The sequence below is a fragment of the Chiloscyllium punctatum genome, chromosome 6 (genome assembly GCF_047496795.1).
Source record: "Chiloscyllium punctatum isolate Juve2018m chromosome 6, sChiPun1.3, whole genome shotgun sequence".
NCBI classification, from domain to species: Eukaryota; Metazoa; Chordata; class Chondrichthyes; order Orectolobiformes; family Hemiscylliidae; genus Chiloscyllium; species Chiloscyllium punctatum.
In genome coordinates, this window is record NC_092744.1 from 67,588,086 (window position 1) to 67,611,858 (window position 23,773).

Below are 23,773 nucleotides of genomic sequence, written 5' to 3' on the forward strand. Positions count from 1 at the left end.
CTAGCCCTTCACTCTATACATCCGCCCAACTCTTCAGACAACATGTACATACCCTAGGCAAAAGTGAGGACTGCAGATGCTGGAAATCAGAGTCTAGATTAGAGTGGTGCTGGAAAAGCACAGCCAGTCAGGAAGCATCCGAGGAACAGGAAAATCGACGTTTCGGGCAAAAGCCCTTCATCAGGACTGAAGCCAGGGAGCCTCTAGGGTGGAGAGATAAATGGGAGGGTGTGGGGCTGGGAGGAAGGTAGTATAGAGTACAATAGGTGGATGGGGGTGGGGATGAAGGTGATAGGTCAAGAGGAGGGTGAGAGAAGGAAGCAAAGAGTACAATGGGTGGATGGGGGTGGGGATGAAGGTGAGGGTCAGAGAGGAGGGTGAAGCAGATAGGTGGGAAGGAAGATTGGCAGGTAGGACAGGTCATGGGGATGGTGCTGAACTGGAAGGTTGGAACTGGGGTAAGGTGGGGGGAGGGGAAATGAGGAAACAGATGAAATCCACATTGATGCCCTGGGGTTGAAGTGTTCCGAGGCGGAAGATGAGGTGTTCTTCCTCCAGGCGTCGGGATGTGAGGGAGTGGCAGTAGTGAAGGCACAGGACCTGCATGTCCTTGGCAGAGTGGGAGGGGGAGTTGAAATGTTGGGCAGTAGGGTTGATTGGTGCGGGTGTCCGGAGATGTTCCCTAAAGCGCTCTGCAAGAAGGCGTCCAGTCTCCCCAATGTAGAGGAGACCCGCATTGAGAGCAACAGACACAATAAATGACATTGATGGATGTGCAGGTGAAGCTTTGATGGATGTGGAAGGCTCCTTTGGGGCCTTGGATGGAGGTGAGGGATGAGGTGTGGGTGCAGGTTTTACAATTCCAGCGGTGGCAGGGGAAGGTGCCAGGATTGGAGGGTGGGTCATTGGGAGGCATGGACTTGTCCAGGTACTCACGGAGAGAACGGTTTTTGCGGAAAGGGGTGGGGAGGGAAATATATCCCTGGTGGTGGAGTCCGTTTGGAGGTGGCAGAAATGTCGGCGGATGATGTGGTTTATGCAAAGGTTAGTAAGGTGGAAGGTGATTCTGTCCTTGTAATGGTTGGAGGGGTGGGGTTTGAGGGTGGAGGTGCAGGATGTGGATGAGATGCGTTGGAGGGCATCTTTAATCACGTGGGAAGGGAAATTGCAGTCTTTAAAGAAGGAGGCCATTTGGTGTGTTCTGTGGTGGAACTGGGCTTTTACCCAAAACGTCGATTTTCCTGCTCCTCGGATGCTGCCTGATTCCAGCACCACACTAATCTCGACTCTAATATATACATACCATCCTGCATCTATCCACAAAGTCTCTGTTTTACAGGGATAACCTTCCTAGTCTGGCATAATGTTCTCTTTGAGGATGTGGAGGACCTGCATTCTCTGAATTTGAGCTTCTAATCAGTATTTAAAGCATCCAAATTTCCTGCAAGCCTTTCATGCTAGTTTGCTGTTCTAGTGTAACACTCTTTGTGCATTTGTATCTTCTTCTCCCCAGGATACTTTGTAAAATGGCATTTGCCACATTTTCTGCATGCTTCCTTAACTGTTGTCATGATCCTCTTTCGACTTCTGCACCTAATATACTGAACGTCGTCAATTTCTTTGTCATGGAATTATGTGGCCTATCTAGGTAGTTTCAGAATTTACATCAACATTAGGTCTTCCCTAGATGATAGGAAGTCCAAAAGAATTGCCTCCAAAACACAGATTACAATTCTACCCCTGACTAAGCCATCCTTTATTGTTCTGTAATCACAGCTGCATTGCAGGTTGTTTGGCTCTATTAGCTGGATGGCTGGTTTGTAGTGCAGAATGACAATAACAGCATTGGTTCAATTCTTGCACTGGCTAAGGTCACTGTGAAGAACTCTACTTCTCAACCTCACCCCTTACCTAAGGTGTGGTGACCCTCAGGTTAAGCCAGTTGTCTCTCTCTGTAACGTGAGAGCAATTCTAGGGTCTGGTAGGACCGTGGCAAATTTACCTTTACCAGCTTTTCATAAAAATGACAATGCCTTCTCTAGGCCAATGTTTCTTCCAACCAAATTTTGCTCACTGAATAATAATTCTACATAGAACATAAGTATGAATTAACAGTGCTGATTACATGGCTGTCTCTTCATCTAGCTCCTGTCTTGCTAGCACTGGGCTGATAAATACATTATTTTACATGGTCATGCCTTCAAATACATCAGACATGGTGTTAGTTGTGGTGGGGATCATAAAATACACACTGATTTATACAGGCAATTTGCTTATGTTGTTATCACCTAAGAAAAGCTTTCAATGCGAGGTTTTGTTAAAAATTGAACAGTTTTATTCAATGCAAGCAGCACAAAGAAATATTGTGGTGAAAGTAAAATGAATACATTGTATCCCAAGTGAAAACAGGATGAAGGAACAGAGAGATCTGGGTAGATAGATATCGTACTCTTGAAAAAGAAAGTAAAGTCATAAGAAAGATGAGTATGTCTTACATATAAGTTTACGTATAAATAAATTAAAGAGCATCAAATTGGCACTGGCCTGTTCAGAATTATATACAACACTCTATTAATTTTGAATCAAATTATAATTATAGAAAAAACATAGTGCAGCTTATTAGAATTATGATATTGTCCTCATTGTACTGCTACAGAAATTTTACAAAGTCTGCTGAGGTAAAGGGGCATTATTTAAGACATATTTTACTGCAGTTTTATTTTACCAAGAAGCTGCAATGGGGAGCAAGGCCATGCGAAATTGCATAATTCCTGTAATGATATATACTGTATCCCATTCATATATCACTTGGTCAGTATTCACCCCTTGTGTCGTGTCTCATGTTTGGTATATATTTAAGAGACAAGCACATGATATTATCACATTTCCCCTGTATCATAAATCTAGGGCTATGAAGGACTCAGACATCATCTTAATTTGGATCATGACATACTGTTAAAAGAATGCTGTTCTTTGGACCCAACTAGCTTAATTTCAGCCCAGACATAGATGTGTGTGTGAAAATAATGTTTAAAGACAATAGCCAGCAATAATAACTATCTTCCACTACCATGTTATCCACACCTAATTTATTATATTATGAGAGATAACCTAACCTTTGCCACATCAGTTAAAATGTACCTTGCTTGAGGCAAAACTCACTTCATGGTTAGCAGCTGTGGCTATAAAGAACATTCTCCAATATCTGAGAGGTTGATATCTGGAAAACTAATTGAGATCAACTGAACATAATCTCTGGACATCAGAAAGTTCAGACAATCAGCAACATTAGCTTTTGAGAAGCTACATGGACTGATAGTTAGGACTTTGACATGCAAGAAAGACAACTCATTTCTTTTAGAGTAAAATCTAAGTTCCTTCAATAAGGCAGGTCTCAGAATAAAACCTAGCTTGAAAGATTTTATTTTATCTGCATTTTAATGTGTTCACCATTCACTGAAGAAGGAACAGACAAGCCACAAACTTTCTTTAACAATAAGACACACATTCTTTCCACAAAAGAAAAGCAAAACACAATGCAAACCAAACTATAGAATATAGATCACAGTTTGAAACAGCCAAAAACAAAGAGCGAAACAATGCCTCACCGATTCCCCAACACCATCACTTTATACTTTCACCTGCAGAGAAAGTACTTTTCTATCTCAAATTTGAAATTTGGTTCAATTGATTCTCCCCAAGATTTTTCCTCTGAACCCTGTAAAGTCTTCTTATATGAATATTCACAAAACTAACAGCTTAGAATTCATCAAAACTTCAATAATATGCAGATTTTGAACTGAATGCCCCTGGCCTACCAGTTAGACAAATGAACGTTTCCACAAAAGTAACTTATCCCCAAAATTGTCCTTTCTAGGAGAGAAAGTACACTGTGTTTCTAATCCTAGTCAGACTTCCTCCAAACGCTATTTTTTTTAAAAAACAGTATCTGGATTTCCTAAGCGACAATAAATTTTTGATTATGCTCAAGTTTAAACAAGCTAATGACCCTTAATTTAAAAAAAACAAAAGAATTGCAGCTGCTGTAAACCAAAAACAGAAACAGAAATTGTGACCATTTTTGCCACCTCTAGCCGGATACTAACACCAGACACATATTCCCCTCCCTTCCATTGTCAGTCTTCTGCAAGGACTGTTCACTCCGGGTCACCCTAGTCCACACTTGCTTCTCTTCTAACATCCCTCCCACCCCACAGCACAGCCCCACAACACCTTCCCCACAACTGCCAAAGTTGTAGCACCTGTCCATTTACCTCCTCCCTCCTCAGCATCCAAGGGCCCAAGCATATCTTCCAGGTGAAGCAACACTTTACTTGCATTTCACTCAGTCTAGTCTACTACATTCGTGCTCACAATGTGGTCTCCTCCAGATTGGGGAAACGAAGGGTGGACTGGGTTACTGCTTTGCAGAACACAAAGAAGACCCTGAGCTTCAAGTTGCCTGCCACACCAACATACTACTGTGTTCTCTGGCCAACATCTCTGTCTCAGGCTTGTTGCAGTGATCCAGCACAGCTCAGCGCAAGCTGGAAGAACAGCACCTCATTTTCCACTCGGGAATTCTACAGCTTTCTGGACTCAACATTGAATTCAAGCACCTTCCCTACCCTGACAAACTATGTCTTGTGATCTCATGATGAAAGTGATGACTGCAGATGCTAGCGATCAGAGTCAAAAAGTGTAATGATGGACAAGCACAGCAGGTCAGGCAGCATCTGAGGAGCAGGAAAGTTGATGTTTCGGGCATAAGCCTTTCATCAGGAATGTTGGGGGGGTGGGGGGCTGGTTGGGTGGGAAGGGGCCCAAGGGGGCTGAGAGATAAATGGGAGAGTGGGTGGGGCTGGTGGAAAGGCCACTGGCAAGGGATAGGTAGATGCAGGTGAGGGTTGATGTTGATAGGTCAGATTACAATTAGGTGGGAAGGAAGATGGACAGGTGGGAGAGTTCAAGAGGGCTGAGATGGATGGTTGGATGCTGAGTTGAATGGTTGGATCTGGGATGTGGTGGTGGTGGGGGGGGGGGGTGCAGATGTGGAAACTGGTGAAATTGACATTAATGTTGGTGGTTGGAGGGTCCCAAGGCAGAAGATGAATCGTTCTTCCTCCACACGTCGGGTGGCTAGGTTTTTGGGCCGCTATTACACACAGCCCATTGTTAGCCACTAATAGTCCCCATTAGTAGCTATTCATTCTCCTGGGCTGATTGTCGTCCACTCCTTTGTCTAACTGGTCTTCTCTTTGTTTGGGCTCTATCTCCAACTATTGTTTATCCCTTATCTCTTCCTCCAAATCAGTCACACCTGCAGCTTGTGTACCTACCCAAACGCTGTCCAGCTTTTCTGGATACTTGTAAGGTATGAAGCACCTCGGGGAATTGGGCAAGTGCGTGCAAGTAATTTGCTTCTGAAAGCCAAGCAAATTTTCGGAGCAGAATACAGGTGGCCAACAAAATGGTACACTACCACAATATTGCCACAAGGGCGTTCAGCGTTAACCAAGCAAAAGGGATAGTGTTTCGGAAGATGATCAAGCTTCCCACCTCACCTGCCATGCTGATGATGTAAAATGATTGGAAGGTTTTCCAACCATTAATATGATATACCCTCAAAAGGCAAAGCAAATCACCCTTAAAGCTAAAATTGACACAGGAGTTAGTGTCAGCATATTACTATTGCACATTCTGAAAGACATGCATTTCAGCAAGTGGAGGTCTATGGTACTGCCTGAGAGATGGTCTCACAATTCCATGCATTGGCAGAATAAACTGCAGTGCCAGGTTACAAGCTCACTTCAAATCCTTGGAATCTTCTACCTGTGGCAGGACTACTGGTGTGCACAGACCTTGATGTAGTCACGATTCAGATTAAAACCACACTCACTGTAGTGGAACAGACTGCACGTGACTCAATTAAATTCATTAGTTGGCTCAGATCAATGTCTGACACATCAGTCATGTACAAAGAGAGTGAGGAAGAAAATGCCAATTATGCTGTTGAGTGACAACAACCTTCAGCAAGACGACCAAACTGTTAACCATGTGGAACAGAGAACAATAAGTGCAATCATCAGATCAAGGTGAGTTGTCAAACCTCCCAACTGTTTGAAGTTTGAATTGTTAATCTTGTTTTCCCCCTTTGTATAATTATAAAATGAACATCACTTGCTAATGTATAATTGTGTACATCAGTTTAGGATAAATGCTATCTTTAGATAAAGTGAATGTTGTCTTGTATCTCTCAGTCAGTTTATCTTTCAGAGACATGCTCATATACATCATCACTGAATGTGACCTGAGAATATTAAGGGCTCAGACATAATCTTGGAACATGACACAGTGCTAAAAGCTTGCTACTTTGTTGTAACCAAATAGCTTAACTTTATCCCAGACACAGATGTGCCTGTGAGTGCAATGTCTGCATCTAATATCAGATATAATAAACTTCAGCTTGATCTCCCAATACCATGTGTCCATACCTAGTTTCCAATCTTGCAGGAGATAACATAAGCATTGCCACAGCAGGCAATGAAAGCAAAACCACATCACTGTTTAACTAATTTCTTGGAGTTACTTGAAGAAGTAATTTATGTTGCTGACAAAGGAAAACCAGTGCATTTATTGTATTTAGATTTCCAGAAGGCAGTTGATAAAGTACCATACCAAAGGTTATTACAGAAAATAAAATATCATGGTATGAGGGTAACACATTCTCATGAATAGAAGATTGGCTGGCTAAAAGGAACCAGAGAATAGGAATAAATGGTCTTTTTCAGGCTGACAGGTATGCCACACAGATGGGTGCAGTGTCCTCAACTCTTGACAATGTATATATGGATGAAGAGATCAAAGGTATGGTAGCTAAATTTGCAGACAAGACAAATGCAAGTGGGAAAATGAGTGGTAAAGGGAATATTAGGAGCCTACAAAGGCAATGGATAGGTTGAGTGAATGAACAAAGATCTGCCAAATGGAGTACAATGTGAAAAAGTATGAAATTGACCATTTTAACAGAAAGAATAAAAAAAAGTCATATTTCTAAATGGCGAGAGGCTGGATTGCTCTGAGATTATCTGGATATCCGAGTGCATGAATCACAGAAGGTTAGTATGCAGGTACAGCAGGTAATCAGGTAAGCTAATGGAATGTCACTGTGAGGTGAATTGAATACAGAAGGAAGGAAATTATACTTCAGGTTTACAGATCATTGGTGAGATTGCATCTGGATCGCATCACTGATCCCTGTACTTAAAACAGGCTGTTAGTGGATTGAAAACAGTTCAGAGAAGGTTTGCTAGAATAATACCTGGATGAGGAACTCCTAGGTAGACGAGGTCTGTGTACTCTGGAGATTAGAAGACTCACAGGAGACTTAAGTGAAACGTGCAAAATCCTGAGGGATGGATGTTGAAAGCATGTTTCCTCTTGTGGGAGAATGTAGAACTAGGGGGCACATCAATTCAAACAGAGATAAGGAAGCATTTTTCTCAGTCTTTGGAATTCCTTTCTTCAAAGGCAGTGGGTGCAGAATCTTCAGATATCTTTAAGACAGAGGTCGACAGATTTTTGATTACCAAGGCTATGAAAGTTGAATCAGTGATTTGTTGAAATGTAGAGGGGAGTTTAAAATCAGATCAGCCATGATCTTACTGAATGGTGCAGCAGGCTTGTTTGTTTCTTCATACCAACTTTTACCATACGAATAACATTAGGTTTTAAAAATAATGACTGAGTGCCAACTTGATTCTGGTATTAATATAGTTATCACTTCCAACTCAGAAAGTTATGGTTACAAGCCTCGGTTTAGAGCTTTCAGTCACAAGCCAGGTTAGACACTGTGAACTGAGAGAATATTTTGTCACTGATGATGCTGTCATTCAGGTGAGATATTCAACTGAGATCCTGTCTATATTTGTCTATATTTAATAAGAATTACCAAAATAAATTGGTATTTCAAAAGTTCAATCTTTCATTACAGCATAGGGAAGCAATGCCAAAGTGAAATGTTCGAGCTAATTAGTTAAACCATTTATGAAACATTGAATGTGCAATGCTATTAGCAATAATCATCAGAGCATTGAAAGGAAACAAAATCCAATTCAGTGAAAAGTAACAAATGTCAATTTCATATTTTAGATCATTAACCCATGTAAAGAGATTCTGGAAGCTAAATCTATTCTCCAAATATCAAATTATTTCACGGTATTAGTTATTTACTTTGGCTTCAAGCCAATCATAATTATAGTATCATAATACATTCATGAATTAAATTACAAAAGTAAGAGAAAAAAAAATTTTCTTTACGTGTAACTATGGTTATGATCTATTTGGTCTGTTTCATGATAATAATAAAGCAGATCATAATTCACCTTAAAATTGTGTGACTGATGGAGATGTTTAACTTGACAAATGTTCTGATCAGTGGAAGGAAACAAGTGCACGTGCTTTCACTTTGCCTTCTTAAACTCATCACAGTTACTCTTGAAGGCAGAAAGCCCAATAAATGGTGTTCATATATATTTCCTTACAGCTTTAAGAGTTAACTACAGCTGTCAATGTATATCATAGACTGGGTACAGCACAGGAGGTGCTGCTGCGTTTGCACTAGCTCTTAGTAAAATCTACCCAACAAGGCTCACTTTCTTCCCTGCTCCCCCTTTCCTTGCAAATTCTCTAATTGTTATCCAATTCCCATTTGGAAACAGTAACCAGATGTGTCTCTTAGGCAGTGCGTTTGAAACCCTGACCATTGTGTAAAAAAGCTTCTACCTGCCATCTTTAAGTTGTTTGGCAAAAAAGGTAACGTTCCTGGTTTTCAACCTTTCTGCCAGGGGGATCCATTTTTTTTCCCAATCTACTCTATTTTTAACAGGCAAAATTCTTCTCAACCTTCGTCAGGGGAAATGCAGGGTAATGGGTTTGGATGAGATACGCTTCGGAGGGTTGATGTGGACTTGTTGGGCCGAAGGGCCTGTTTCCACACTGTAGGGAATCTAATTCTTAACATGTCTGAAGTGAAAGCCTCAGCTTCACATATCCATCTTCATAACTGAATTCCCTCATCTCAACGACTATTCTACTAAGTTTTGTTCTGCACTGTCTAACCCTCTCACATTCGCACATTCTGACCACTTAATCTGAACTATCAATACCTTTTCTCCACCAGCACTTTACACCCCACCACTCCCACAACCTCTCCCTTTCAACTATAACATAACTGCTGTCCCCTCCACATTTCAGCTCTGATGAAGCATCATCTAGACTTGAAATGTTAGCTTGCTCTCTCTCCATGGATGATGTCTGACCCATGCTTTGTGACCTCCAGCATTTGTTGTTTGCAGTACAGATTCTAGCATCTGCAGTAGTTTGTTCCTTCACATTCTTCTTCAATTTGATGTCCAGCTGAGGCTGAACCATATTATAATTAAATGTTCACTATAATATCTTTGCCATTGTACTTAATGCCTCCATTTCTAAGGCCAGGTCCCACGTCAACAGATAACCGTTTTCTTCAACCTGCCCGACCACTTTAGCAATTTGTGGACACACACCCCGTAAGGCCCCTCTGCTCCAGTATCTGCTTTAGAATTATATCTTGTATTTCATGTTGCCTTTCCTTTCTTTCTACCAAAATGTATCACTTCACATATCCCTACATTAGAGTTCAGCTGCACATTCTGCTAGCCTATTTCCTTCAAATTAATGCCATCCTCAGAGTTTACAATATTTTCAGAAAAATGTCATCTGCAAATTTTGTAATTATGTCCTGGATACCTAGGTCTAGATTATTAACTAAAATCAAAAAGTGGTTCAAGTACTGATACTTGCACAATCCCACAACACACATTCCTCGAGTTCAAGAAATAGTGATTCATCACTCGTCCATTTTCTGTCACTCAGCCAAATTAGAATCCATGCTGCTCTGCCACAGATTGTTTTATTCCATGGGATTCAACATTACTAGTAAGCCCATTAAATGCACTTTTGTATGGCCAATGTCCACAGCAACCACTTCACCCATGTTATGACATCAGCGAAGTTACTCTTGGGCAAATCGGATCCCAGAATGAAATCAGGCCTCTATCTATTATATTTGCTGTTACTTTTCATTGAATATGATGCAAAGATGCCAGTGTTGGACTTGGGTGGGCAAAGTCAGAAGTCACACAACTCCGGGTTATAGTCCAAAATGTTTACTTTAAAATCACAAGCTCTCGGAGTGTTTCGTGTTAAGATTTGCCATGTGGTGTATCCATACATTTCTTCTTCCTATGTTTTCTTCAACAACTGTATCTTCTCAAAGGTCTCTGTATTAAAATTTATTTGACATTTCCTCAGTCAATTTGCAAGCTTGTCTTTGTTTTCTTGAAGACGCTCACTGTTCTTTACTGGTGTCTGCAGATGTGGCAGATGGAGTTTAATTGAGATAAATGTGAGGTGCTGCATTTTGGGAAAACAAATCTTAGCAGGACTTATACACTTAATGGTAAGGTCCGCGTGAGTGTTGCTGAACAAAGAGACCTTGGAGTGCAGGTTCTTGAAAGTGGAGTCACAGGTAGGATAGTGAAGAAGGCATTTGGTATGCTTTCCTTTATTGGTCAGAATATAGAGTACAGGAGTTGGGAGGTCATGTTACGGCTGTACAGGACATTGGTTAGGCCACTTTTAGAATATTGCATGCAATTCTGGTCTCCTTCCTATTGGAAATATGTTGTGAAACTTGAAAGGATTCAGAAAAAATTTACAAGGATGTTGCTAGGGTTGGAGGATTTGAGCTATAGGGAGAGGTTGAATAAGCTAGGGCTGTTTTCCCTGGAGCATCAGAGGCTGAGGGATGACCTTATAGAGGTTTGTAAAATCATGAGGGGCATGGATAGGATAAATAGACAAAGTCCAGAACTAGAGGGCATAGATTTAGAGTGAGAGGGGAAAGACATAAAAGAGACCTAAGAGGCAACTTATTCACTCAGAGGGTGGTGCATGCATGGAATGAGCTGCCAGAGGAAGTGGTGGAGCTAGTACGATTGCAACATTTAAAAGGCATCTGGATGGGTATATGAAAAGGGAGGGTTTGGAGGAATATGGGCCAGCTGCTGGCAGGGAGGACTGGATTGGGTTGGGATATCTGGTTGGCATGAACGAGTTGGACTGAAGGGTCTGTTTCCGTGTTGTACATCTCTATGGCTCTATGACTCTATAAATGTGTGGTGTTTGCAAACTGCAATTTTGTGCCCCCAGTATCCAAACTAAAGGACTTAGGGAACCAGTTCTGGAATATGGGCTGATTGCTCTCATGTAAGACCAGGTTTACGGTTAATTTTATGAATGCTGATATTGGCAGACACAGAATCCAGTCAGAAATAGATCCACTTTCCAGGAAAGTGCCTAAAGCTGGAAGAGGGAATGCTCCAACATTAGACATTTTAAATATTTGATTTTTATTTGTTAAATGTAACTTCTGGCCTGGCTTGTCAGACTTCTTTCTCGATCTTTCAGATCAAAATGATCTTTCTGGACTGTTAAGTATTTATTTAACCTTTCTCATATTTCATTGCCAAAGGCACATGAGGAAAACTGAAGTGACTTTTAAAGGATCTTTAAATGTATCTGACTGTATTTAAGAATTATCTTATTTTTTTGATGGCTTAATACAATAGCTTTAACAAAACTGATGTGACTTTTAGAAGATCTTTTACCTTGTGTCACTTTTTATCAAGATTCATCTGACTTTTGCAATATTTGTATATTTGAAAAACCTGTCCACACGTAATGTGGTCTAAAAAACTCCAAAGTAGCTTTGTTTAGGACATACTTGAGGGTACAAAAACTCCCTTCCCTCCTGAGGAAATAAAACAAAATGTTAAGGAAAATGGAAAGTGGAACAAGTTACATTTTATTTCTGCACCTTAAGCCCACTGGTTAGCAGTAACAACCTCAAAGGTTCTGCAATGCCAACTTGAAATGTTCAGTGCAAGATTTTAAAACCGTTTATGTTAAATAGCTACTTTCCTACTTTAGAAACTGGTCTTAAAGTAAAGAAAAAAATCACATCGTGTGAAGACATTTTTTATTTTTGGACCATAGATTTGAAAAATGGGAAAATACGCTGTTTTAAACCACAGACATTGGTGAAGAAGTTATTGTTTCAAAAACAAGTTAATGGATTTGATTATGAGTGGCACCTACAATGCTGCTTTATTCAAGCTGCAAATATGTATGTATGTGTGTGTGTGTGTGTGTGTGTGTGTGTCAGTCGTTTGATTGGTTTTCCAATCAGCCAGTTGTGTAGGGGTTCCAGGGATGTCAGCGTAGTAACAACTTCTTGATCGGTTTATTGGAAAGTGGCAGCAGTTTTGTGTTTCGATAAAATAGAGCAAATGTTAAGCTTTCTTCTCTTCAATCTCTTTCTCTCCTCCTGTTTGGAGAAGGAACAGAAAATCTGCTGACAGCTGATCTAACTCACAATTTCTCTGTAAACCGCTCTGCAAAAGTGAATCCTCGATTAGTAAATGGAAGACTGAGAATGAGAGTATTCATAACCTTGCAATGTTAGCAAAAAATCAGAAGGTGCTGAAAGAACTCATCAATGTTTGTGATCCAAACTGGTGCAGAAATCTGCTTCTGTGACGTTTTCCTCTCTCTACCCATTATAGTATCTTGTCTTTTTGTGTCTGTTTATGTGTTTAGAAATTTTTAAAAGGGTAGTGTTTAAGTCACAGAGTTATAAGTTAGAAAATAAAGTTTCTTATTGTTGGTTAAAAAAAATTTGATTATAATAAATAATTATTTTCTTTTCGATGATGAAAACTGCTGTGGATATTATTTTAACCTGAATTAGATGGTTAGGTAAATTTGTGTAGTTGGTGGTTTAATCAAATTTATCCACTCTGGGAATAGTGGGATTCGATTTCCAGCACACTCTCTGTTGTGTGTGACAGTTAATAAATTTGTTTTGAACAGTGTATACTGACTACAGGCTAATGTATTTAATTAACAACAGACCTAAATGCAACACAAGTAGCAAATACTAAATATAACTCAATAATTAATGTAACAGAAACATCTCCTCAAAACAAATGATCAAACAAATTGCTGCCGTCAGTTCCTGTGATTCACTATTACCAAGCAGGGATTTGAAAGAAACCTTACCGAAACACTGCTGGCATCCTTATATCTACTGTGCAGTCTGTATACCCATGAACATTCCCTCTTGTGCTAAAGGCATAGTCAGCAGCAGATAACTCATTGGTGTTGCCCAAAACATTTATCAATTGGATATGCAGCTGTTCGCTCATGGGCTTTGGACTTGGGCAGTAAGAGCACCTCTGTTGAAGCCACTTGCGTTGCCAAAGTAGCAGTTGCATTTAACTCGACTGGAGGCAGTTACAACTCCCTAACAGCAAATTGACACTTTATGCTTTGGGTATACATGAGGAATCTTTATAAACGCTTAGCAAGCCCTGCCTCCAAAGACAAGTACATTTTGTGGCATTATCATCACTCTGAGCAACCCACCCATCCCTAAATGAGATCTCCACTTCAAAACTTTTTCTGTGCTCAATGAACGTTTAAATGAAAAAGATGCACAAGGTCTACAAAGTGGGGAGAATTGTATTAAATCAATCAATGTCTTGAGATGTTGTTCTGAGGAGAAATAGCAGTCACAGTCTCTGCCGCCTCTTTCCGCACTAATATTAACTTTTCCAAGAACGCTGTGTTTATTGTAGGCAAGAAGTCTGTGATGATTACCCACCATCTTGTTGAGAAGTTAATTTAAGTCTTCATCACCAAAATAAAGACCTATTGTCTTCACATCAAAGTTTTGCATTTCCATCTTGTTCTCTGTAATAAGTTCAATTAATTATTATCAAGTAACTTTAACTTAATTGGGTCATCTTTCAGGAAGGAGAAAGTGAGGACTGCAGATGCTGGAGATCAGAGCTGAAAATGTGTTGCTGGAAAAGCGCAGCAGGTCAGGCAGCATCCAAGGAACAGGAGAATCGATGTTTCGGGCATCAGCCCTTCTTCAGGAATGAGGAAAGTGTGTCCAGCAGACTAAGATAAAAGGTATGGAGGAGGGACTTGGGGGAGGGGCGTTGGGAATGCGATAGGTGGAGGGAGGTCAAGGTGAGGGTGATAGGCCGGAGTGGGGTTCTATCTACCTAAAGTAGAAATCAATTGTGGTGTCATACTTTCTTGGATGGTCTCCTTGCTTCATGTCCTCATCTTCAGTCCGAGGAGATTGTTGTCCATCCTCTGTCTTGTGTGCTTCAAAAGCAATCCCTGCTTTGAACAAATCTATTTGTGAAGTGCAGAACCTGGTGCTATAATGTGGGACACCTTCTCTGGCCCACATTGCAAGGCTCCACCTGAGTGATCCAGGCATGAAGACTCACCTTGAGGAGTCCTAAGGAGGCCACGAGCAGTCCTATATATCTGTCCTACATCAGTCTGAGGGTTTTGTAAAGGTATCATGAGTCATATTTTGAGGGGTATCCCTTGTCTCCCTACAGCCGTCACTCTTTGGCCTGATGACTTTGGCAGAATGCAGGAACCCATAAGGTCTCTCATACCCAAGCTAGTGTCAGGTTATCTGGCACATTCCTTCAGTATTTGTAGCAGTGGTCACATATAATTTGAACATCAATGGCGTGGAATTCTTCTCTATTAACAAACTCTGAATGCTGGCTCACTGCCTTTATTCCTGATGAAGGGCTTTTGCGCGAAACGTCGATTTCGCTGCTCCTTGGATGCTGCCTGAACTGCTGTGCTCTTCCAGCACCACTAATCCAGTATATGAAGCAATGTGTTCTACAGAAAATAGCAATAATTACATGATGGATGCACTTAGAACAAATGACATAGAATAGTAGTGAATAGAAATAAATGCTTTGGTCAACCATGGTTGTGCCAACTATGATGCCATTCTAAACTAATTTGTTGCATGTAGTCCCAAATCCCTCTATTCCTTGTCTATTGATGCATCTGTCTGAATGCCTGTTAAACACTGCTATTATGTCAGCATCTACGACCTGCCTTGGCCGCACGTTCATTGATTTAATTTATTATTGTCACATGTACTGTGATACAGTGAAAAGTATTCTTTAGCGTGCTACCCAGACAAATCATAACTGACATAATACATCAGGATAATAGAACAAATGCAGAATATAGTGTTACAGATTCAGAGAAGGCATAGGAAAAGACCAACTCGAGTATATGATGTCCGTTCATAAATCTGATACCAGTGGTGAAGAAGCTATTCTTGAAATTGTTGGTACATATTTACAAACTCTTGTATCTTTGGCCCAGTGGAAGCGAGTGGAAGACAGTATAACCAAGGTGGAATGGGTCTTTGATTATATTGGCTGCTTTCCTGAGGAAGTGTGAAGAGTAGACAGAGTTAATGGAAGGAAGGCTGTTTTTTGTAATGAAATAGGCTGCATTCACAACTCTCTGTAATTTCTTGCGAGCTTGGGAAGAGCAGTTGCCATGCCAACCTGTTATGGATCCGGAGAAGATGTGAGGCTAGAATCAGTGTTTTGAGTCAAGTGACAGCTGATGGCAGAAGCTCGTGACTCTGAGTAGACATCATCCTGGAATCAAGGGACAGCTGATGACAAGAATTATGACATCTACAATGCAACTCCTACTTGAGAGATTCAGAGCATTTCAGTGGTGCTAACCTGTCATGATATCGGCCTCCTTCTGGTCCATCCAGGAACTGAACAGTGGAGTCACCATTGCAGTCAGGTACATACAACTGAGCAGTCAGCATGAAGTTAGCATATTAATAGATGTGGCTTACGGAAAATTCATAATCCCCACACTTACTTTCACAGGCCTCACAAGTTAGCTCCCAAAGAATGGAAGAAACAAAAATAGAAACACAGTTGTAGGAAATTGTGGAAAATTTTAAACACTTGGATATGACAAATTTATGTTAGGTTAGCTAATATATTAAGGAAACAAACAATGAAAAAGATGCTCAATTATTTCCTGAAGGATTGGAGGAAGAATTGAATGTGTCAAACATGGTACGTGGAGGCAATGACTTAGTGGTATTATCACTAGACTATTAATCCAGAGACCCAAGAAACATTCTGGTGGCCTAAGTTCGAATGGCAGATAGTGCTATTTGGATTAGATAAAAGAAAAAAGAGAATTAAAGGTAATGTTGACCACAAGTCCATTGTCGATTGTCAGAAAAACCCAACTAGTTCGCTAATGCACTTTATGAAGGAAACTGCCAATTTACCTAGTCTGGCCGACACATGATTCCCGAATCTTAACTGCCCTCTGGGCATTTAGGGATGGGCAATAAATCCTGGCCTAGTCAGTTACACCCACATCCTGTGAATGAATTTTTAAAAAGACTGATGAATAAACATTAATCATTAGACCAATGTCACTGATTGCACTGAACTAAATGTACAGAATTTTTTGTATGGTCTTTTAAAATATTTTGTAAATTTGTTTTTCTCTCCTGTTGCCAATAAATTTATACACTTTTTTTCTGAATAAATTGCCTACTTTTCATTTAGGTGTAATTATCGCTTCACATCGTCCTTGTAAAGCTAATTAACAGAATATGTGAGACAAGACCTCGAGATAAAACAATCTAGATTTATCAGTATTAGCATGTGTCATAATATATCAGTGTCAATATTTATACATAATGTTTTGAGGAAATGTGATATAAATATAATTTATTAAAAGATGATATGGACCATATAAATATGGTTGAACTTTTAAACAAAGCAAACTTTGCGAAGGAAAAGGCCTTGGTACAATAACAGCAATGATGTACCTGTATGGAGCAGGAAGATCAGGTAGAGTCATACGATCTAGAGAAATTTCAAAGAGAGATCAGATGGACCAATTTGAGAGTGAGATAAGACTTTTTAACTGACTCAGAGAGAACTTGAGACCAACCTGAGAAACAGTAGTTTTCTCTCCCTTTCTTTTCTACTGCTCTCAGCAAAGCGTGTAAGTTGAAAACCCATCCAAAGTCATCTTTGCCACTTGTGGAAGATTTGTGGAGAAAATTTGTTAAAATCTACTCCACAAACTGCAACAAAGGAAATCTAACCAGCTTACACAGAATCTGTCTGGGTGGTTGGTGGGTGGGGGGGGGGGGGGAAGGGGGGGTGGGGGGAGGCATGTTTGTGTGTGTGTGTTGGGGGGGGGTGGGGGGGGGTAGGGGAGGTGTCTGGGACCTAAGTAATTCACCCTATCACCAAAGTGTTTAAGTTTACTATTTGTTGTGACCTGTGGAGAAGTAGGATGAGAAAAGGAAACAGTGCACACTTTTGACGTCAATCATAACAATATTTGAGGTAGTTTTATAACACTGAGTTTCTGAGAACTATCACATCTTTAATTTGATATTTGCAGATTCACATTATTAAACTTTTATTATTCTGTGAAGATCATTCCACCTGTATGTCCACTGTGCTCACTGTACTTCTCTCAGTGCATTCCCAAGTGAGATAAACAACTAAATCCCCAAGTGAGATGATTATGCTTGCATGTATGTTCCCAAAAACTGGTCCTTGTTATTTCCTAGCACCAATAAACAAAATCTATATTTTGAACTTTAGAATTTAAGATCACCCCTCACTACAATACTAAAGATGCTTCAATTAACAGAGCTATTCCAACATCTTTTCCCACCTTCCTATTCTTCTTGAATGTCACATACTCTTGGATATTGTAGTGCCTGCTTTGGTTCTCTTGTAGCCGCATCACTTTAATGGCTTGCAGGTCATATCCATGAATTTCTAGTTGTGTTGATAGTTCATCTATTTCATTGTGAATGCTCTGCACATTCAAGTGAAGCATCCTTATATCAGTCTATTGTTACTGTTTTGTAAACTCTGTCTCTATCTTTCAACACTCTTAAGTTCACAATCACTGTCCTTTATGCCATACTCTGATCGTCATTAATTTTATTGTTAAGTTGACCTATTGGGTAGTCATTTTCTTTTAATGTACTTAGTCTGTACCTATGTGAGCTTTCGCTCCCCAGCCCCCTCCCCCCCCTCCCCCCCTCCACCACCAACTCTCTAGTTTGAAGCCCTTCTAATTCCATGGTTATATTATTCACTTGAACACTGATCCAAACATGTTTCAGGTTTAATCTGTCCCAATGGTAGACCCTTGACTTATACCAAGTACTTTTACCAAACTTTTACCATAGTGGTAGTGCACCACAAACCAAAACCCACTCCTCTCCCGCTAGTCTTTCAGCCTTATATTCATTGCCTTAATCTTATTTACCCTATGCCAATTTGTACATGACTGAGGTAATAATCCATAAATCATTCCCTTGTAGGTTTTGCTTTACAATTTGGTGCCCAGTGTCTCATATTCCCTATTCAGAGTGTTGCTCCTGGTCTTAGCTTTGTCATTGGTATCAACATGGAACACATAAATTGGCATCTCCCCATCCCACTGTAAGTTCTTCTCTAGGCCTGAGCAGATATCCTGAACTGATACCTGGCAGACAACACAGACTTCTGGATTCTCAACCTCAGATGCAGTCAACAGATTATCTCCTGACTATGGTGTTATTTAACTTGCCCACTTGAGTCACTTCCTATAACATGGTGCTATCTTCAGTCTGCTCATCCACACATCAACCCTCACTTTTCTCCATAGAAACTGGAATAATCTCTAAGTTGGTGCTCAATTGCAATGGTTGAGGTTTGTACATCTTGCCAGACATCTGGTCACACCTTCCTATCCTTGACCACTGACCAGAACCAAATAATACAACGCTAACCTGAGGTTTGTGACTGCCTTCAGGAACAAAGTGTCCCTGTAACGTTCCCCCCCCCCCCCCCCCCCCCCGCTGCTTTGCAGTATCTGCAGCTCAGTCGACAGCTCATTAACTCTAAACCTGCAGATACTTACGGCAGATGTCCTTAAGAATACATGAAGCCTGAGGAACAACAGTAAACTTGTGAGACTGATCTATATATCTATAAATTTTACAGGGATGTTCCTTGATCTTTTTTGAAAGGTGAGTGTGCAGAACATGCTGAACTAGCTGAGGTGAAGCTTGACTTGAATTATTAAACTGCTGAGAATACAGCAAGTTGACGCACACAGAGCAATCAGTAAAATCAGCAGGGCTGAGTTTAATTGACACAAATTTTATTCACATAGCAATACAGAAGAAAGAACACAAGCTCCAGAGACCTAATGTCTTTGCACCCTGACGTGCAAGTAACAAGAAAAGTTTCCTTTCATCACTACCTGACTGACATTTTGGAAGTTGAGTTTCTCCTTCTGAAGGCTGACCAATATCAACTTGCTGACTAGTGCTCCTCCCAGTCCCTCTGTTCTGAGGTCATTCACCTTCCTTGCTGCAAGAAGCTCGCCTGCAACAACGAGTGTGAAGAGTCACACAGATTTACAGTTATCTTTCATCAGCCACAGGATAGGTGATGCCTCTGAGCTGAGTACATATCTATAAGCCCTGCTCTGTTATTTATTTAATACAAACTTTAATTTTAAAGAATGTTATAAAAAGACTAGATCGCATAGAACCTGTGCAGTGTGAAAGCAGGCTATTCAAACCATCAAATTTACACTGACCTTCTGAAGCACATCACACCCAGATCTACCCTATCCCTGCATTTCCCATGACTAAACCACCTAGCCTGCACATCCCTGATATTACATGGCAATTTAGTATGGCCATGCCACCTAAACTGAACATCTTTGGACTGTGAAAGGAAATCAGAGCACTTGGAGGAAGCTCCACATAGATACAGGAAGAATGTACAAATTCCACACATTCAGTCAGCCAAGCATGGAACCAAACCCAGATCCCTGGCTCTGTGAGGCAGTAGAACTGACCAGTGAACCACTGTGCCACTCAAATCTCGATCCATCATGTAGAATAATGGTTTGACCATTATAAGGGCTAAAACAATTTTTCAAAATATTTAAAATATCTAGTAATTTCTGATAAATTTCTATTGTTCACTGCTGATTTCATACAATAATTGTATCTTTGTCATTAGCTCAATTTCCATGTAACAGAACTTACTAAATGAAAGTGATTGAGGTATATTAATTTTATAAAATGATAAAAGAGTTGGTAAACTGTGAGTTTCCTTTTCAAATTGAACCATTGCCATTGGTAGGTACTGTGATTTAGAAATTGTACTCCTAGCTATTAATCTTGCTCGTAAAGCTGTCAGTCTCAGCAGTAATTCCCACAGGATTCTGGTAGTTCAATTACTGCTCTTGCTTTCATGTGTGATAAAATGTTCAGGAGTGTGAATGGATGCAGTAAAATTTTGACCTTTTGTATACATTCACAGCTTTTGGGAGTTGCTAGCAAGGTCAGCATCTATAACTCACCTCTGCGGGCTCTTGAGAAGATGAGTCTGATCTGCCTCCTTGAGCCATTGTCATCAATGTGCTACAGGTCCTGTCACAGTACTATTAGGGAGGGAATTCCAGGATTTTGAGCTAGTGACAATGAAGGAACAGGAATATGTTTCCAGATGAGGATGGTGTTTGACTTGGCGAAAAACTTGAAGGTGACAGTGTTCCATTGCACCGTGTTCTTCCTAGATGTACAAGTTGCTAGTTTGGGTGATGCTGTCAAAGAGGCTATCTCTGTGTGTTAATGTCAAGTTAAATATATATTCCTAAATTTCATATGCTAAACATTTTTTTATAAAACAACTTTGAACCTTCAGGGAACTTATGTGCACACTGCAATCACTAGACCACCAATCCAGAAATGCAGGTTATATTCTGGGGACCCACGATGGCAGAGGGTGGAATTTGAATTCAATAAAAATCTGGGATTAAGAGGCTAATAATGACCATGAATCCATTGTTGATAGTTGGAAAATCCCATCTGGTTCACTATACCTTTAGGGAAAGAAATCTACCATACTTACCTGGTCTGGCCTACATGTGACTTGTGATGACGCTGCTCCTTTAATAAGGTTATGGTGTCCTTGGCTTTTTTTTTCAGAGAGTCCATAAAAGACACAGACTCTGAAAAGTCTACGTTTGAAGGGTTTTAGGGCTAATTTGATTATAGTTTACAGATACTGCCTCAGGCAAAAGTTTTTTAAATTAAAAAAAAACACTTGTACAATGAAAGGGGAATGGCCAGTTCTCCCAGCTCAGCCTTTGTCTGGTTTGATTTGGTTTTTTGGCAGTCTGGCTATTCACTAAAAGCCGTCAGTAGTGCTGGTCCCAAAGAAGCAGGTCCATGTTAATCTCTCTCTCTGACTTCTTTCCTATAAGACCCTGTGTTTAATTTTATCTTTTGTGCCAAGGGGTGTTTATGGGGATTGTTGCAAGTATTGGGAACAGTATAATTAAGTTGGGATGATCTGTGGGGTTTTCGCATAGGTTAAGTTAATCATTATTTTGTTCTCTTTTGTGTGTGTTTCATTCAGTAATCCTGTAAATAAATTCTGTTTTGTTTAACACTAAGTGGGTTGACCAGCTGCATCCTTCCTGGAATATATGTGTTACACCTGCTTAAAACACCTAGCAAAGTTAGGGTCTGGGCCATTTCCTTGAAATATTTTGAGGGGGTCTGGTCTGGTCCATAACAGACTCCAGACCCACAGCAATGTAATTGACTCTCAAATGCACTCTGAGCAAATTAGGAATGGGAATAAATGCTGGCCTGACTAGTGATGCCCATGACTATGAATGAATTTTTAAAAATAATGCCATACAGTTGATAACGCAAGATTAGCCATTGAATTCAATTACACTTCCTTTGCATTACTTTGACGCACTATTGACAGTATATTGATATTTAGCAACATAACATATAGGCGGAGGCAGGGCACAGTGGTATTGTCATTGGGCTAGTAATTCAGAAATCCACACCAAGGTTCTGGGGGCATAAATTTAAATCTCAGCATGGTAGATGGTGAAATTTAAATTTAATAGTGAAAAATATTGCATTGAAAAATTTGTCTAGATGTAATGTCAATGTTTGTAAAAACACAACTTTGCTTGTTTTAGGCAAGAAATCTGCCATCCTTACCTACATGTGACTCCAGACCCACAGCAATGTGGCTGACTCTTAAACTGCACTCTGCAACATCAGGAATGGACAATAAATACCAGCAATGACCACATCCTGTAGCCAAGTACATTAAACAAAATAGTTTCAAACATCTTTAAATGACGTAAAGCCATGACCTGACAAGCTGACTTGTGTCTGCAGCTCACTACCTTTATTTACTATGCTATCTACATTTTCAGGCATGCATTTCAATTCACGTGAGACCATCTTACCTGCTGCCTGATCTCTTTGTGTAGTATTCTTTACTGTAGTGCTACTTATCTCTCCCAATCCTCAATGTGGCCTTATTTCTTTTCTCTGACGTTTCATCCATTCCCCTGCCAAATTAGTTAAACAACTTATACATAACTCTTGTTAAGTTCCAGTGAGGGAAACTTACTAACACTGTTAAGATGCAACCTGGCAATCATGAACAGAACCCTTGCACCCAGAAGTCTCAGTGCTCCAGGAGTCTGATGGCAACTTTCTTGCAACATTTCTCCAAGCAGTTGTTAACTTGTTTAACTGAACTGTGTGACACCAGGGGCAATCCAGATATTACCTGTGTTTTCTTCAAGTTCTTGTTCTTTAATGATCTTCTCAATTAATTAAAATTTTGATTGCAAGACATTAATTCCTTGCTTTATCAATTGTTCCCAAATGGCCCACAACTTCTGGTTGCTCTTTTTCCCTTGCAACATATCCAAAGTTCTCACACTGATGTGCTTTGCCCCAGCATCATGGAAGCAACAACAATGTGGGATTCAATTTTCCTTTGTGAAAATATCAGCCTGACCTCTGACTATTGAATCCCAAAGATCACAAGCCACTTTACTCTTTGCTGTATCCCCATGATGCCATGTATAAGCTCAAAACTGCATTCTCTCAAGAGTTTATCTGTTTCCTCTAACCTACCTTAGAGTAACTGTTTAGTATTATCCTGAACTATCGGTAACGGTGGAAATGTTCACTTCCTAGAAAGTGCACTTGAGGAAATATCAGCCTTGCTGCAGTAATTCCAATCAGTCTAAAGGCTAGATCCATGAACCTGGGTTTAAGTAACTGGAGGCATTTTCTACATACATGACTATCCAGGTTGAAACATCCTGGAGTTACCACATAGCACAAGAATTGTAAGAAATTTAGGGCAGCATGGTGGCTCGGTAGTTAGCAATACTGCTTCGCAGCACCAGGGACCTGGGTTTGATTCCAGCCTTGGACTACTGTCTGTGTGGAGTTTGTACATTCTCTCTGTGTCTGCGTGGGTTTTCTCTGGGTGCTCCGGTTTCCCCCACAGTCCAAAGATATGTAGGTTAGGTGAACTGACCACTCTAAATTACCAATATTGTTTGGGGATGTGCAGGTTAGGTGAACTGACCACGCTAAATTGCCAATAGTGTTTGGGGATGTGTAGGTTAGGTGAACTGACCACGCTAAATTGCCAATAGAGTTCGGGGATGTGCAGGTTAGGTGAACTGCCCATGCTAAATTGCCCATAGGACTCAGGGATGTGCAGGTTATGTGAACTGACCACGCTAAATTGCCAATAGTGTTCGGGGATGTGCAGGTTAGGTGAACTGACCACACTAAATTGCCAATAGTGTTCGGGGATGTGCAGGTTAGGTGAACTGACCATGCTAAATTGCCCATAGTGTTTGGGGATGTGTAGGTTAGGTGCATTAGTCAGGGGTA